Source organism: Coenobita brevimanus, chromosome 96 (assembly GCF_032717465.1).
Source record: "Coenobita brevimanus isolate Jiangsu-jjx chromosome 96, ASM3271746v2, whole genome shotgun sequence".
Classification (NCBI taxonomy): Eukaryota; Metazoa; Arthropoda; class Malacostraca; order Decapoda; family Coenobitidae; genus Coenobita; species Coenobita brevimanus.
Window position 1 is genome coordinate 33,664,126 of NC_137049.1, and position 17,720 is coordinate 33,681,845.

The 17,720-nt window shown below is 41.6% G+C and overlaps 1 protein-coding gene and 1 pseudogene across 1 annotated transcript in view; one reads left to right on the forward strand and one right to left on the reverse strand.

Annotated features, from left to right (window-relative positions):
- LOC145413428 (uncharacterized) overlaps positions 1 to 17,720 on the reverse strand; it is a 198,803-nt gene that overhangs the window by 39,192 nt on the left and 141,891 nt on the right. The gene's annotated exons all lie outside the window — the stretch shown is intronic.
- Positions 15,043 to 15,144, forward strand: LOC145413591 (5S ribosomal RNA; annotated as a pseudogene).

Consider the following 17,720-nt stretch of genomic DNA (forward strand, 5'->3'; position numbering starts at 1 on the left):
TACACCAAATCCACACCATACTTGATCAATCAACCTTCACATCACACTATACCCCCACACCACACCACTCCTTTCACACCACACCTGATCAATCCATCTCAGTATCGAATTACACCAAACCCTACCATACCACACCACACTCCACAATCATCTCTACCTGCAAAACACAACTAGCACGATTCTGTCTGTTTGTCAACCTGTTCTCTCTCTCTCTCTCTCTACAGGTGAGGCAGGGCAGGAGCGAGGCGTCCCAGTAGCCCGTATAGTCTATTGATTCCACCAGGTAAACGAGACAGAGGAACGCAACGAAGGGAAGACGTGGTGTTAAGGAAAAACCTACTTTTTTCTGAACAATCCGACCCTGTGGTGAGGATATATTTAGTCGTAATTTCGGTGGCGTACCCAGGTCTCCAAACCCTAATCTGGGCAGGTCAACTACTGCAGTGGAGAGAGAGAGAGAGAGAGAGAGAGAGAGAGAGAGAGAGAGAGAGAGAGAGAGAGAGAGAGAGAGAGAGAGAGAGAGAGAGAGAGAGAATCTTCCAAAAGTTTGACAAATACATAGCGGAAAAATCAAACCAGCTTAATCACGCACTAGCAGAGCCTGGGTTTTCATTGTATTTCGCCAGTTGTAAAGTTTCTTCAGACGGGACTGGGAAGATAGTTATTTCCCTCTCTCTACGCATTAAATAATCTCATACTTCAAATGGGGGAGAGGTGTGGGGGCCAAGGGGTGTGACGGGGAGAGCCCATCAACCCCACCCCTTACCCTGCAGCTGACCCATTGCCTGTTTTCAGTCCCTTTAACTCGATTACATAATTTTAGGCTTTATTCTTGCTACCCTCAGACGATTATATTCAGCTTAGGAAAGACCTTTAGTAGTACAGCGGTGAAAGAAATTTGTATCCAGTCTCAGTAACTCGAAAAATTTCTCCTGTCTTGCATGAAACCATCTGTAGTAAGAATAATATATAAATGACGTACCCAGCATCAAGTGATTAATGCCTTCAGTGCGACGATATATATTTTTTCATTATGGCTACTTGAAGGCGATTCAATTCAATCAAGAGATGCTATGTGTACTTGAAGGAATTATAAACAGTCTTCATTAACCTCCTCACAACGATTATTTTTCTCCTTAGTCTTGTTACAACCATGTGATGCTGACATCAGGAGGGACCCATCGTAATGACAGGGTTAGAACTGTTAGGGTGGAGGTATAAGTAAGACCCCAATTTATGACGGTCAGATATGAACTAGTTGTAAGAGTGGGTGTCACTGGCCTGCATGCTACGATATACAGAACATTCAGGAGAGAGAAAGACTATACCTCGCTCTGTGTCTTCCATCAAGGGCTTCACAAACGACCGTCTGAAGCTGGGATCTCTTGGCACCTGAATGTCCTGGTTTACGTACACGGTTGTGGGTCGTGACGCACGCAAACACACACACACACACACACACACACACACACACATTCCTCCGTAAAGACAAATAAGTAAATGCCCTAGGGTCCTAGTTCCTGATAAAACGTAATAAAAGACCGAACGCGCCAAATCCTCTCTAAAGCCACTAAACCCAAAACACAAATATGGCTTTCGTACTTCGAGCTTCCTAAGACATTATTCAGTATGACCCTTTACACACACACACACACACACACACACACACACACACACACACACACACACACACACACACACACACACACACAAACACCTGGAGCATCGAGCAAGCAGAGGTATAGTGCAGATGCAGGAGGCAGTTTTTCTCTTTTCCATTTTATTGCGTCAATTTAAAAGCCGCATAAAGCTTTACCGAGTCGACAGGGCAGGGATCCTTCTATTTCAATACCGTAAAAGCTGTCGCGGGCGCAGGTAATGCCATTCAATAGTGATGCTACAGATTTTTCAAACTGGCATTTTTTTTTACAGCGACACACACCAGGGTTTTGAAAATAGTGAAAGGTACGCAATAGCTCTATATTTGTAATGGATATGAAAAAATCGTTGAACAGTAACAGAGAAAAGGCTAGGAAAAGAAAAATTAAATTGCGTTCAGTGTGTGGAATAGCATCGGAACATTTATATAACTCTTTCCCTGATGGAGTTCCGCAGTGCTAAGTGAAATCATCTGTTTGTGACCGTGATAAAATCCTGAAATACATCCACCCACTGCATTCACATATATATTGTATTTTAAAATGGTTCTGCGGTTTCCTTTTATTCATTTTTGCATAGACGTAAATTAAGAGAGAGAGAGAGAGAGAGAGAGAGAGAGAGAGAGAGAGAGAGAGAGAGAGAGAGAGAGGAGAAACGCGTTGGCTATCCCAGGGCAGTAAGTTTAAGTGATAAATTATGTGGTGGCTTTAGTTCACACATTCTCCCTCTCTCTCTCTCTCTCTCTCTCTCTCTCTCTCAAGTACTGAATCACTATTCCCAGTTCTCTCCCAACTCATCTCACCTTCCCTCCATCCAACCTATCTTGCCAAGCTTCCCTTTTACACGAATCTTTAAAAAATATTATAAAAGTTGTTATGTAGTTCTTACAGAATTAACTACGGTATTGTCATACGAGTATTGAAATTATCCTTGTTGGTTATGCTGTACACAGAACTATCCATCGCCAAGGAAGTACTTACAAGACAAAGCTTTAGAAGGAATTATCTTACTATATGAACTGAAATAATGATTGCCGTGGCTTTGTTACACCACTGATCTGCCAAAATTTGTTGAGATCACTGCAGACTCTGTTGCCGTAACAGTCTGACACCGACCACTGCTGTAGGGGTGTTGACAAAGCAGAGAATATGTGCGATGCCACATTTCTACCATCAAAAACAAATCTAAGCTACTCAAGCCCAGCTGTCGTAAAAAAAAAAAAAAAATCCCTCTTCGCCATAAGGTTATGCATGAAATTAGTTTTAACCTTGACCCCAGATCCGAAAGAAATTTTCTGCTGATCTCACGTTGTGTACATACTCGTGCGCTTGGGTACCTACTCACATTTTTCGACGCTCATTATATTGGAGAGGACATCACTGATTTTGAGAATGGGACGAATAAAATAATAAAATTTATATGATAGGAATGAATTATGCTAAGTATTGATCTGAAGGGTGCTGTTTCCACTGTTCGGTTAGATTACATAGTTTTAGTCTGGGTGCTTTTTTCATTTTCTTTCCGTTCAGAAGGATGCCAGGGTTAGATCCAAAGACAGCCAGAATTATATCTGAATCGATTTTTTAAACAACGAATCATTATTTTCTCAACACACGGATTTCCTGAGAACACGGTGGTCAGATTCGAACAGAACACATCAATATCCAGCAAAAAAAAAATTTTCTTGTAATAAGTTTTAAGTTCTGATTAATCTTTACCTAGACTTGTGTGTTATAGGTAGGAAAGTTTTTTTTTTTGTTACCTCGCAGGCATGTCGCACTGTCCATGCCACCTGATAACGTTCATTTACTCTAATTTTTTGAGAATCGATTCCGTATCCTGCCAAGTAATTACTGCTGTCATATCAGTCTGGATCCTTTCAAAACTAGATGCATATATCCCTCCCAACTCCGAAATCTTGCTTTATCTTTCATGAATTTCGTCATAAAAATTTACAGCAGCCAATAAAGTGCAATAACTTACTCTGTTCACGCATCTATTTCCTGGGTTCATAGGTAGTGACTAAACAATAGCTTAAATGAAGGCTGATGTAAACTTACATTGGCATTATTAAGTGCACTACTGGTCCTCCGCCGACAAATTAAAACAAAATACGAAGTCAAACAGAAAGCATCAACAGGCATTCATTATGTATTATGTATAATAAGCGTCGGTCATCTGTTACCGTCTGACAACTTTTTAAAGGTTATTAAATTATGAGAACTGTTAAATGCTAATGAAGAACAACCTTGTTGGACATTATTCCGTAATTTTTAGAAGAGCGGGCCTGTTCATAGGGTTTGCCTGTGGGCGATGAGTCGCTGACAGCTGAACCAAAATAAAGTTCATATAATTACGTATTCGTAGTGTTATGTATGTGCTACAGGCCAAGTTCTTGATAAGTAGTATACAGTATATTAGGAATCATGAATAATAATGTATAGTGTACGTTTCAGCGATGTATAATATTATAAACTGTGGCCTATTATAAACCTTCGTCCGCAAAGAAATGTATATTAATGTAGTTTTATATGGGTCCCGGCGTACCCCTTATTCGACAACTCTGAATTCGCCTTTGCTTCCCAGAGTACCCCACATTCCCTGTAATTTCGTCACCCTATTCTTCCCGTCCTTGCCTTGGCCTCCCTCACCCTATCACAAGGCCACATGAACAAGGCACTGTGTACAGACCTTACTGAATACCATTAAGGGCGGTTCCACTCCTCTTCGTGTTTGTTTACGAGTGCCTTAAAATGGATGCTGATAATTGATACCCAGTTGGATGTGGAGAGAGAGAGAGAGAGAGAGAGAGAGAGAGAGAGAGAGAGAGAGATTCCACATTTCTACACCGTTTGTCCCAATGCAAAGAAATGGAACATAATTTAAGTACCATTAACTCATGCAAGGCTGAAACAAAGATGATACAACTAAAGAATTGTAAACACACACACACACACACACACACACACACACACACACACACACACACACACACACATGGACAGGGTTTTGAAGGGCTTCCTAGGATTTTACACAAACGTTAAACAAATTACAAAAAATTATCATCTTATTGTAATTCGTTTATTACTCACAAATTCTGCTGAAGTAACTAAATTAGAATCGGATGATACCAAGGAGAGGACCAAAGAAAGTTGTTTTCACGGTTACGGTTAGGTCCTGTTAGGCCTGGTTTGCGTTTGAAAGTGATGAAATGCTATCATGAAGAACGTTTCAATCCTGAATACGTATTTCTGCAACCTATAACACTGATAGTCTGGTTACTGTTTACACATGAAAAATATAATAGAGGTACAGGGAGCTCTACACGATACCCACCAAAAACATAAAGCAATATCCATTTAAACGGGTACAGATATATTATTTACAAATTGCTACTTATTCACCTCACTATATGCAGGAAATTGTTGAAACGTTGGATGTAACTGTCTCCGAGAATTCGTTCACTGACTGCCGTATATACAGCAATGACCGATATATTAGTGACAAACGGAGTGAAGGCGATGATGTTGATGATTGTGTTGTCCTTAAATATGCATTTTCTAACCATTCAGCAACATAATCTCTCATTTGAACAGGTTTTGAACCGTCTGACATCAGCGAGAATCAAATCTAAGATCAGCCAAGTCAGTAAACAGCTATTTGAGATAGCTTGTAATTCTTTAGCTGGGGATGGATTCCTTCGACTGGACAAACTCGTTTGCTATTGGCGAAAGTATACTTATGTTCCATGCTCGGCCACCGCAATGAAATGGTTATGTTTATGGCGGGTTATTTTTATCTATTTATTTTTTTAAGCACTTCATTTCCCAACACGAAACCTTCTGTGGCTACTGTACAGTCCTACACTAGCCTGGATGAATACCATTTAGCCTTTAAGCACATGGCGTATTGTTCATTAATTCTTCCAGCCTCCAGACGCCTTAATTCAACCTGGGGAAAATGTTATGGTACTGAGGTGAGGTGAGGTTGAGGAGGTGTGCACGCAACGTTGGCTAAGGCGTGGTGTGGTGTCCCTCTGGCCTCCCCCCACCACATTCCACACCCGTCCTCGCTCACCACTCACAGTGTTATAATTATACAGGCAGGAAATCATCCTCGACCCAATTAACCTCACTGTCGTGACGTATCTTACATTCTTGTTACTCTCCAACAATTTTTTATTCTCCCCTCGTTGTAGTGAAGGGATAAGCAGAGTTATATCCCTACCTCTTCACTACAACAGATAAATATAATGGTCTGGCGGTAACAAGAATGAGGAATGGAGTTGTCATAATGAAAAGACTAACACGGGCTCCTATGACTCACTCAGCAAAATAAAAAATCGTCTGGTGTTAGGAAAAAACGAAGACTAGAGTTATCCCAGCCTTAAGAGAGAGAGTGGCAGCTGTATAAACACCCTCTGTCACTGAGTAAAATCGTCTGGCGTTAAAGGGATCACAAATTCGCCTATTCTTGGCTGTATTCTTAAATACAGTAGGTGTAATTTACGGGAGAGAACACACACACACACACACACACACACACACACACACACACACACACACACACACAAGAAGCTTACAAGGTACAGCCATTTTAACCTCTTCAGCCTGAGAACGTATTACTTTAATCTGGCTAGCGATAAATAAGATACAGTTTAGCGAGACCTGCTGTAGTGAAGAGGGTAATGATGGCTGTATTTGTCCTCTCCAGGTCGAAAAATCTATCCCAAGCCGAATAAAATGATCAAATCGGTTGCAAAGGGAAACTGAAAAGACATCAAGACGTTAAATTTTTACACACACACACACACACACACACACACACACACACACACACACACACACACACACACACACACTATCCATGGCGAGCTCGAATGGTACTGAGAGAGAGAGAGAGAGAGAGAGAGAGAGAGAGAGAGAGAGAGAGAGAGAGAGAGAATAGAAATCAGTAAATAAGCAAAAGAATAGTTATAATAATTTCAGGCAGGGATAGACAAATAGAATGTAGACAGAAAGAGACAGATAAACAAACAGAAGATAGATAGACAGAGATAGATAGATATGCACGTAGGTAGATACAGTGTCAGATATACAGTGAGGTACAGAGGCAGATGGATGCAGGCTAAAAACAAGGAAAATGAATGAAAAGCTGACAGTCCTTCCTTGCCATCCCTCTCCTCATGTACACTGAGGCACGAAGGTTGGCCCGATGCTCCACCTCTTCTATTTTACACTCCGGGTTGTGTAATATTCCTAGGGTGGGCAAAGCTTGATGTACTGCCCTGTCCATATATATTACCTCTGATCTGATGTGTTCAGGAAGAAAGTGAGGGACAAGCGATGAGTGTGACGCAGATGCAGTGGAAGGGAATGCCAACTTTTATCTCTGACTCTACTTGATGCGTCACAGAGGGACGGTAAAAGTTTACGACATCTGCGTGCCAAAAGTTTTACTACAAAGGCCATTTACCATCAAATAATACTTAATGCTACGATAAAATTTTGATGAGGATGCCAACACATTTTATTTAACTTAATAAGGGATCTAGACGTACTGGAATTAGTGAAAGCTGTATATAATAGCACCTCTGGATGAAAAATATGCACAAGATAAACATACCGAAAGTGGAAACTGATCAACTTAGATGGAGACTCTAATAATAAGAGGCAACTCCATATTTTTTTTACCTTCAGATATCTTGTGATGTGTTAGTGCTGAAACCAAACAAACAAACCTTCAAGTAACAAAATACATTCGGTGCTGCGGATCAACTCTTCAAGCATGATGACGTCTATTGAGTTTACTCGTGCTGTCTTCACACGGTGATTATAGTCTATGAGAGACTTTTTTGAGCTGGAGAGGAAAGATGGAGCCTTCATTCCCCCCTCCCCCAACTACTAAAGGACTCTCCTAAGCAGACTAACAGAATCGTACTGATGGGGGTACAAAGGGCAAAGATTCTCAGCTTCACACACGTAGTGAAATGGTAAACACAGAGTGGACATCATCCGTCTGTCCACACATACTTGATTCTGCATTTCATCATTAGTATATTCCTTGCCAGTAATAACGGTACACCCGCTACCACCGACACATTTAATTACACTGAAGCTACACAAGGAACACTTATACTTCCTGTAGAGTATGTGATTAATTTATAACCCACGCAAGTAGACGAGGGATTATCTACATAACAAGTTTATTTATACATAGTAAAAGGGAAATTAAATATTACTGTTGAGTATCCTGACCGAATTCGACTACAGAACTATACAATTATGCGATTGTAAATTATTCGGACAGTGAGTAGTTTCCAGTTTTGTAAAAAAAAAATAAAAAAAAAATAAAACCCAAGAATGTAGCAGCATACAGGTATGTGGGGGAACGGAAATAAATGAACCGTACATTTTCTCTCTCTCTCTCTCTCTCTCTCTATTATTTGGAACAGGAAACTTTATATCTAAGTCAATCACTGTACAGATACCAAATATACATTTCCTCAAATTAAGAGTTTGTAATTCATTGTTTAAGAAGGAATCAGGGACACAGAAACAACTGGGCTCCTCTCCATTAAAAAAAAAAAAAATGTCTTAAAAAGTATCACGAGAAGGGTTCTTAAGCATCTTCATTTGTCTTGCTATACAGTTTCAGGAGCTTTAGCCTGTGTTGCACCTGCAACACACCCTGGCACTATGTCCTGCAACACAGCTTCAACAATACACTCCCGGTCTCAGATTCACAAATTACTCGTTTCAAAGTTTTAATTTTGCAGGAGGAATAACAGACATGGGAATATTTTGCATCTCACATTCTTTTCCTTAAAAAGTATAATTAATTGCAACTGAGAATTAATCACAGACTTGTTTGTTAATCAGTGGACTGTATTCTAGGTGGGACGATGGCTTCGTCGCATCTCATTCTTAGCGATTGATTTTGCATGTCCTACTTTAACATTCTTATATATGTAGTTTATATATCTCTGATACCAACATAGTTTCCATGAGAACATACAAGAGGATGCCGAGGTGTAATGTGCTGAAGAAATCGCTAAGGAAGAGGTGTTCCGAAAGTCACTTACAATATGACTAATATACTCCTTACCTGAATGTGACAATGGTGGTTGTGGTGCTGGTTCCATACACATATATAAAGTGTTCATATGATGCAGTTACATAGATGCTTCGTACTTTTCATTCCACATTGCATATACAACGTCCACAGTGCCGGGACAAGGTACAATGTTTACAAATAATGACGAAGAGACAGACAGGTACACAGGTGCGAGAGGCAGAATTGTATCAAAGCATAATATTGCAGGACACTTAGAGAAAAGGAAACTGCTTAGAGTGTGTACGTTCATTGAGGCACTGTCAAAGTCTGGCACAAGCAAAGTGACAACATCAAGGATGTGGCGATGTCTCTTACGTCACTAGTCTTTATCTTTTCCCTACTGTACGCTTAAAAATGTAAGATCTGTTGGAAACCAATAAAGCATAATTATCCTCTCTGAAGTTCAAGCATTTTTTAGTGGTATTTGTAAGTGTAACTACGTTGCATGCATCATCATAATGGAACAGACTATTCCTATCACAACCAAACAGCAAGAAAATGAAAGAACATCAATTAAATGATGTGAAGACAATGTCTCATTGATTGTGCTTCACTTAACAGGTAACTAGTGTCGCCAGCTTTGATGGGATTTGTTCTGTGGTTTAACTACTATAGTACTACGGAGACTAGGGGTGTGATCTGCAGGCTACCACAGACACCACTACTGTCTACAAACGTACAGGTTACTTGCCTCGGAAGGATCAAATTGTATCTTCTGTTGGCGCTTGTTACGAAGTGCAACGGCTACAGCAGCCATAGCCAGAAGAGAGGTGCGAGGAGGAGGAGGGTGAGTGGCAGGAGTGCGGGGCTGGGGTAGGGCGCCAGCCTACCATCCCCGCCACGGTAGGCTCCACTGCCGACCTATACCTCCCTGTGTTTCCTCACAGCTTCTTGGGCGCTATCTTAAGGGCTTACCAGCCCACCCATATGATGATGACATATATTTTCTGTAACTATTTTAGTTCTGCGTCTGCTACCCTATGTAGGTTGTGATAAACAGTTTTGTATGCAGTATCAGCCGAGCCGCGGCCGATTTAGGTAGAGACGCACATACTTTTGTACCACACATACTTTTTGTAAACCGTCGCCTGCCAGAATATGTGTTCTATTTCCTGTAAAACTACAGCATAAATATCAATGATATCCATGACATTAGTGCACCAGGCTATTTACAACGATGTCATCATAGTTATGTAATGCCTGGAAACTAAAAGAATCGTTTTCTCACTGTTTTTTTGATTGTCAGTCCAACTGTCAGCTTGTTTGTAGAGGTTGCATAGTGTTTCAGTTGTGACAATTTAAGCTCAATTGTTAGTTTTCTGGAGCAATTCAGCTTTTCACAACAGTACTCGTACGACTGATATTTCCTAAGAGGCTTAATGATGTAGGTGACACTCAGGTTAGATAGGGAATGAGATGTCACCAGATACAAGGGTTAGCGAGATAACATGTCAGTCAGGCTACAGCTGCAGTGTACCAGTTCTACGTCAGGGTCGAGGGGATGGTGTTGGTGGTGGTGGTGGTGGTGGTGGGAGGACAGACTGGTAAAGCAGCTTCATGGGTATATTGTTCACGCAAGAAAGCTAATACAGATCAAAGACTTCGTGGATGTGGCAGAGAAGTAAAACGTTTTCTTGTCATCAACCATAACCTTTTGATTTTGTTCTCTTGCTACTCAGTGACTAGGATACAGGGACTGAATTGCACTTTGAAGTATATTTTAGTTTTGTCACAACAAGACTTCACATTGCAAAATTACATTCAGGGTCGATAGTTTAGACATGAGACTAAAGGAGACCGGCTTTGACTTCGGGTAAAGTAGGATAAACGAATACTGTTTTCAAAGTTTAATTTGTCATCGTGATTTTATTTTTTCACGTGCAAGACTTAAGCTCTATGTGACCTTCATCATTTGCAGGGTATTACTTTCTTTTAACAAATGAAAATATTTAAATATGATAATGCAATTAAAATATTATTACCTCTTCAATCGGACATAGCAATATTATTTTATTCCTCGTATTTACAAACGATTTTACCCAGCTTATAAGAGATTTTTCGCACTGGAGAGGTTAGATTTCCTTCATCTATCCCTTCAGCATAACAGATCTCACAAGTTGAATAAAAGCGTATGAAAGGAGCAAGTGAACAAAATAATTCACTGTTGGAATGAAGGGACTAACAAGAACTTCTGTAATACTGATACTATGGCAACATTATTGTTAATATATGCTGCATTTCTGGCCAATAACTTTGCAACGTCAAGCTATAAAGATTACAGCCCCTAGTTATGCTCTTCAAGGCGATAATGTCTCTATGAGTCGAGTCAAAATCGTGTGTGTGATTGTCCTCTTCGTTATCGCCTTTTGGCATATAAATATAATTTTTACATATTTACATATTTGTTTAACTATAGAGATGACAACAATGCACCATGATTTTTTTTCACGTAAAGTCTGAAGTGCCGTGAAGCTGAGAGACGATCAGGGAGTCTGTCCACATCACACCCATGAGGCAGCTTTGGCGGTCTGACTGATGAAGTGTAAGATAAGGAACACTGACACACAAGCTTCACATGAGGCAACACTTACATCAAGAGAGAGACCAATACACTGTGCTGGGGATTCTGTTGTGATGCTCGCAGTGTGTACAGAACTGCTGAAATGAAGAAACTAATACTGACAGCTTTTGAGCTCATTATGTTTTTGTAGTTTTATTGCAAAAGCTTTTTATAAAATTTTGATTCATTATGCATATGATTAACGGAGTTCACATCAATGGCTGGTAATTACAGACTTACTTTTCAAAAAAATGTACGACATAGGTTAGATGTACAGAACTAAAATTTTCTGCAATCGCATGATTTCCAAGTGAACTTAGGCTAGTGTGCCAGTACACATAGTAACAGCAGCAAATGCTAAATAAAACTAAGTTCTGTTTACAAAGTAAGGAGTACTGGTAAAATAAAGGCTTGGCTATTATTTGAGGAGAACTTAGGGATCTCCATGATAGCATCACAACAGTGTAATGACAGTAACTAGTCTGATAGGGAAGGGCTGCTGAACATAGAATTACTGAAGGTTAAGTAGCCTGAGTAAAGGGTAGACGGGACACTGAGACAACAGCGACGGGCGACTTGCCAGCGTCCTGGGGTGTGGGGTTGAGGTGGCGTCGTCAGGGAGGTCGGTCGCTGGTCGGGTGACTGTACACAGTGCAACGCCGTGGGGCGCAGAGGGGCATGGTAAGGGACAGGGTGGTGCACGAACTGAGGGTGGGGTGTCGGGGGCGTGTTAAGGCGGGGTGGGGTGGGGGTGCGGTACCTGGCAGCCTGTACAGTGCGAGGGACATAAGGCGTCTCGTTGTGGTGCGTGGAGCCTCTAACCTGCCGACGCTAGGAGTGGGAATTGGGGAAGGGAGATTGCCTAACACCACCGGGTATCCTACCTCATCAGCTTTTGTCATGTGTTGGCTGGTTTTGGTGGCAGCATCACCTTTCGAATCTTGGCCCTTCCTGCGGACCTCGCCAAGCTTGGGCCACAGGCGGGAGTGGGACTGCCAGTTGGCGCGGCCAGTGAGCACCCCCATCACGTCCGATAAGAGGCTCTGGTCCTGCTGGTCGGGCACCACCACCCCTCCTTGCCGCAAGGGCGGCCCGGGCCACCAGGAGGGGCCAGGTTGAGCCGTCTCGCCTCCTTCGGATCGCACGGGGCGCGGACTGACCGGCATCTGGCCTGGCAGTTGGCCATCGGCCTCTGCAGTGGCCGCCGCACCTGCATCACCACTGCCTTTGACCGGGGCACTTTGGCTGGAGATGAGGGAGCTCTTGCGCTGCTCATGCTGGTTATAGAAGAATAGGTAGTTCTCCGGCCGGTAGCTGTGGTGATAGGAACGGTCTCCGCCTACAGAAGAGCGGCGGACACGGCGCCTCCGGTCTCTCCTGATGGCCAGGGCACCATGACCCACGCCGTACCGGCCCATGTTGGCGCCACGGCCTGCTGCCCACTTTCAGTTTTCACGTCCCGTCTCTCATTACATCCAAAGTGTCACATTTCTAGGTGTTATTATAGAAGTATTTGAAGTTGCCTCGGGTTTTGTACTATTACGACAGGAACTATAGGAATCCTAATTTCTAAAACATGACACCGCTGAAGGAAGCCCTGGTGCGAGTAACTTTCAGTAGGTTGTTACGTTAATAGCACTGATGGTTGTACATGACTGTTATATAACTCTTCTGCTGTCCCTTGGCCAGACAATGCCAGAGCGAAGTTGATACCACTGGTAAATTAATAAGTTATTCCGAGTGCTTACCAACCTGTACAAACTTTTGTTGGCGAGGATAATTTGGTCGATTCTTGTCCACACACTTGGTATACACATAAGAGAAGCAATGTCATTTCAGTCCTATATCGGATGAATTACTTGAGGAGAAAGAGTTGCTACTTATAGTGATAATAAACATTGCTGGTGCTCTACTTGTTACCAGGGATCACACACAGTATTCTAGTTAAAAATATAATACGTGTTAAGTCAGTTATGCTGGGAACCATTTTAATATTACTTTGATGACAAACTTGAGTACTTACAAGCGGATTGCACGTGACACCTATACATAAGAACAATAAATGAAAGGTAAATGAGCTAAGCCCCTCCAGATCCGCGAAGTATTTTTCTGTTTTATTCTTGCTGTACCCTGACGCTTCTACTCAGGTTAAAAGAGCGCCTCAGTAGTGGAAGGATTAATGACTGGCAATATTTAATCTCTTATGTTCGAACAGTTTCGCATAAGAGGAAAAAAATCATCTCTCTGTATCAAGAAAAATGCAAAAAAAAAAAGATATTCGGACTGAGGGGGATAACTGGCGATGAACTTTTCGAATATGATTCAAGACAGGGGCGTCGAGGCTGGTGCTAAATGACAACGAGGTATTTGTCACGAATGGCTGCGTTTGGTGCCGCTGAAAGAAAAGACAGCGAGTTACATGTAGGGGTTACGATATCACGGTGGTACACGTAAAACAGTGAGGTACATGTGACTGGCATATCGTGGTGCAGGACAGGTGTTGTGACAGTGAACGTAAAACAGTGACATCTTGTGGGGATCACGTACAATGCTAGACTGGTATCATGTGGTGCTAAACGTACAAATTGCACAGAAAGCTACTTGTCGTGGAGATCAACATATCGTAGTACTGAACTGGAATCATGGTGGGGAGATGGTATGGTATAGTGGCAGTGAATGTGATACTGTTAATTGTTTGTTCCGATAGCTGTATTGTATAGTTTTGAGTTCATATCGTGATGGCGAACTACTATATATAATGTTAACGAGTGTAGTACATTTAAGTTGGCTACTTGTTTCGATCACCGTATCTTATAGTGCTGCACTGGTACTGTGGTGGTGAACATAAAACGGGGAGGTGCTTTACTGTGGAAATCACCGTATCGTGGAGTGGTGAACTGGAATCGTGGTGGTGAAAGAAATACAGTTAGACATTTGTCTCCAACACCGTATTTTACAGAGGTGAGATGCTGGTGAAGGTGACTGTAAAATAGCAAGGGTACAGGCTTAGTATAAGGTGGCGTGTTGAGGAACGTGTATGTGGTGTGGGGGCGGCAGGAGCGAAGGCAAACGGAGTCCACGCCAACAGGTACCAACCGAGGTGCTGGGCAAGGTAAATATCGGCCCGTGTACCATGACCCAGCTCTCCCTACCACCGTACCCTCCCTCCCTCCATCACGCTGACGTCACGCCACCAAGGTTCCGCTAGTTGCCGAAATCGCTCGAAGTGTAGTTTTGGTCAGGATTTTGATATAACGATTTGTTCAGGAATATATCGCCCTAGCTTTGGTCAGGACTTCGATTTGGATATTTGTTCAAGGTTTTATCGCCCGTGGTATAGGTTTAATTAGAATTTTTGCATGGATTTTTTATTAATATGGAACGTTTATATGGATTTTTTCTTCTGCTAGATTTGTTCAAGATTTTATTACCCAAGGTATAGTTTTGGATAGGATTTATATATGGAGAATCTTCGCTAGCTTTATTATGGAATGTATCACCCCTGCTAGAGCCGTCGACAGGATGTTTATGAAGAATTTTCTGCTAGAGTTGTTCAAGATTTTATCGCTCGAGGTATAGTTCTTTTTAGGATTTTTATATGGAACTTTTTTGCCAGATTATTGAGGTTACTATCACTCTAGGCACAACTCCGACCAGGAAGTTTATACGAAGAGATTTTTTCATTAATTTTCTTCAGAATTATTTCCCCATACCACGCTGAGTACACCGCTTCCCGTCCGATCAGCGAAGTTAAGCAACGTTGGATCTGGTTAGTACTTGGATGGGTAACCGCCTGGGAACACCAAATGCTGTCGGCATCCCTACGTGTCAAGTGGGGTTGGTGGAGGATTAGTGCCCCTCCCTGTAAAACAATTAACTCTAAGCCCTTGGCCAGCCCGTTTGGGATACATGGCGTCTGGCAATGAATGAATGAATATTTTTTTTCAGGATTTGTATACGAGTTCTTGCTACTTTTTCTTTTTCAGCGTTTTATCAACCGACATGCAATTTTGGTCCGGGTTATTACTATATATGAAAAAGTTATCACAAGTTTAGCTCACTGTCCGAGGTATAGTTGTGGTCAGGGTTATTTTCTTGGACATTTTTTTACTAGTTTTGTTTCAGTATTTTCTCCAGTGATTGTTGCCAGGATTGAAATTAATTAAGAGTCTTTTATATTTTTACTTTTTTCGTTCAGGGTATAAATTTGGTTACGATTCTTTTTCAACTGGTTTTTGCGTTTGTTTTTCTTGCTCTCCGAAGGCTGCCTCACCCCACTGATAGTTGAGGAAAAAGGTTGGGATGATGATGATGATGATGATGATGATGATGATGATGGTTTTTTTTCCTTTACTAATTTTGTTCGGGATGTTATCGCCTGAAGTATAATTCTGATAATAATTTTCATACGGAGGTTATTTCTTTCTTTCCTTTATTTTGCCATTTTGCTTTGATATCTTTTTAAGTGATGTGCTTCTTTGGCTGTTGCGTAGTTTAATATAGTTTACCATTAACATCTAGTGTTCTGATATACTTAGCTCATGATTTTATGAAGCGCTACTGAGAATTTTCATGCGTGTGTGTGTGTGTGTGTGTGTGTGTGTGTGTGTGTTTAGTAATATTTTGTTGTGGTATTGCATGCCAAATGGAAATGATAATATTTGCTTTATATCTTTTATCTGCCGCTTTAAGATATTGTGACACGACTTCGGCAGCTAATTATTCACAAAGGGTCAGTATTCCGTGACCCAAAGAAATTAATCATAATATTTAATGGCACTTTTTCGTCAGCTGTGAAATATTACTGAGATTAAAAGAATGAAGCATTTTTTTTTCTCTCTTCAATTTGGCGACGTGTTATTTTTTAGTATCTTCAGACTTTTTATGCAGTCTGAGGGAAGGAATCAGTTTGTCATGGGGTTAATGGAGACTGTTTCTAACCCCCTAGCCACAAATGATCTCTCCTGAGCTTAACAAATCGTCTGGCAGCAGCAGAGTAAATACAACGTCGCCGAGCTGAAGGGGTTAGCGTTGTGAGGCGAAAGACATGGCGCAGGTATATTTGGGGCAACAGTGCAATTACTCTTCTGGTAATTACGGTAAGTGCTTTATTATTGCCAGCCACCCCACCCAACCCAACCCCACTCTCAACCCCTCGCCCTCCTCCACAACTTCCAATACTTCCCCCGCTACGTGCAGTTAGGGACAAGGGTTTATCTGCTGAGTCACTGCATCTACTTCAAACTTTAAGCACATCACTTTCCTTCCTGAGGCATCTTATTAAAGGGAACCATCTCTGCTGAGAGAAACGTACCAAGTCCCTCTCACCTCAGGTATGTTGGCCAGCAAAGGGAAATGAGACGCTGAAGAGATGAAATGTTAGACGAACTTTTCTCCCCGACTGCACCTTCTGTGTATACATTTAATCCAGATTCTTCATTTCGGATTCATAAATAACCTACGAGAATATCCCTCACGTAACTAATATTTTCCATCGCAAGAAGAACAGAATACATGGGAAGCTTCTGATCTGCCCTTTTCTTGTTCTTCCTAAAAAATATTCCATCTGTATTTTATGCTCTACAATCCGAGTTTCTTTTCAGTCTCGAAGGACGATTATCAGTTCGGATTCACGTGCAAACTTTCGATCAACTCCACATCGTGACCCAGAACTGTTTTTACAGGAAGAACAATTGACGTGGGAACCTTTTGCAGTCTCATAGCGTTGTCTTTCCTTAAAAAAAAAAAAATGATAATCTTCCCTTCTTAAAATTTGTCCTTCCCGCCAAAACAAACCTGGGTCGCTCGAGAGGGTTAATCATAAAATTGGTTGATTATAACTTTGTTCGTGCATCTCTTTTATGGTCTCGATCCCGCCTTTTTTTTATACCCTCATATTAAACCTTCATACTACACCCTCAGTGCTTTTGTACCCTCATAAGAGTTTCTGTACCCTCATACTACACGCCCTTGTTATACCGTCATACTAGATCTTCAAGAATCTTTTTTGTACCCTCACACTACACCCTCACAATTTTTTGCACCTCATACTACATTTTGAAAGAGTTTTTATACCCTCATATTACACTCTCAGTTTTTGTACCTCATTCTCCACCTTCAAGACTTCCGTACCCTAATACTTCACCCTTACACCATGCCCTCAAGAGTCACGTACCCTCACACTACACCTTCAAGTCTTTTTACCATCACACTACGCCTACCACTACACCCTAAAACTACACCCTTTCCAACGTGTCGTGCTCAAGATGTTAAAAAAAAAAAGCTACTGATTGCATTTTGGTCTGGCGTTGGAGGGTGGGGAGTGGAGAGGGATTTTGTCTGGTTGCTTCAGGGTCGCGTTGTGAGCGGCATGAGAGGCTGTGAG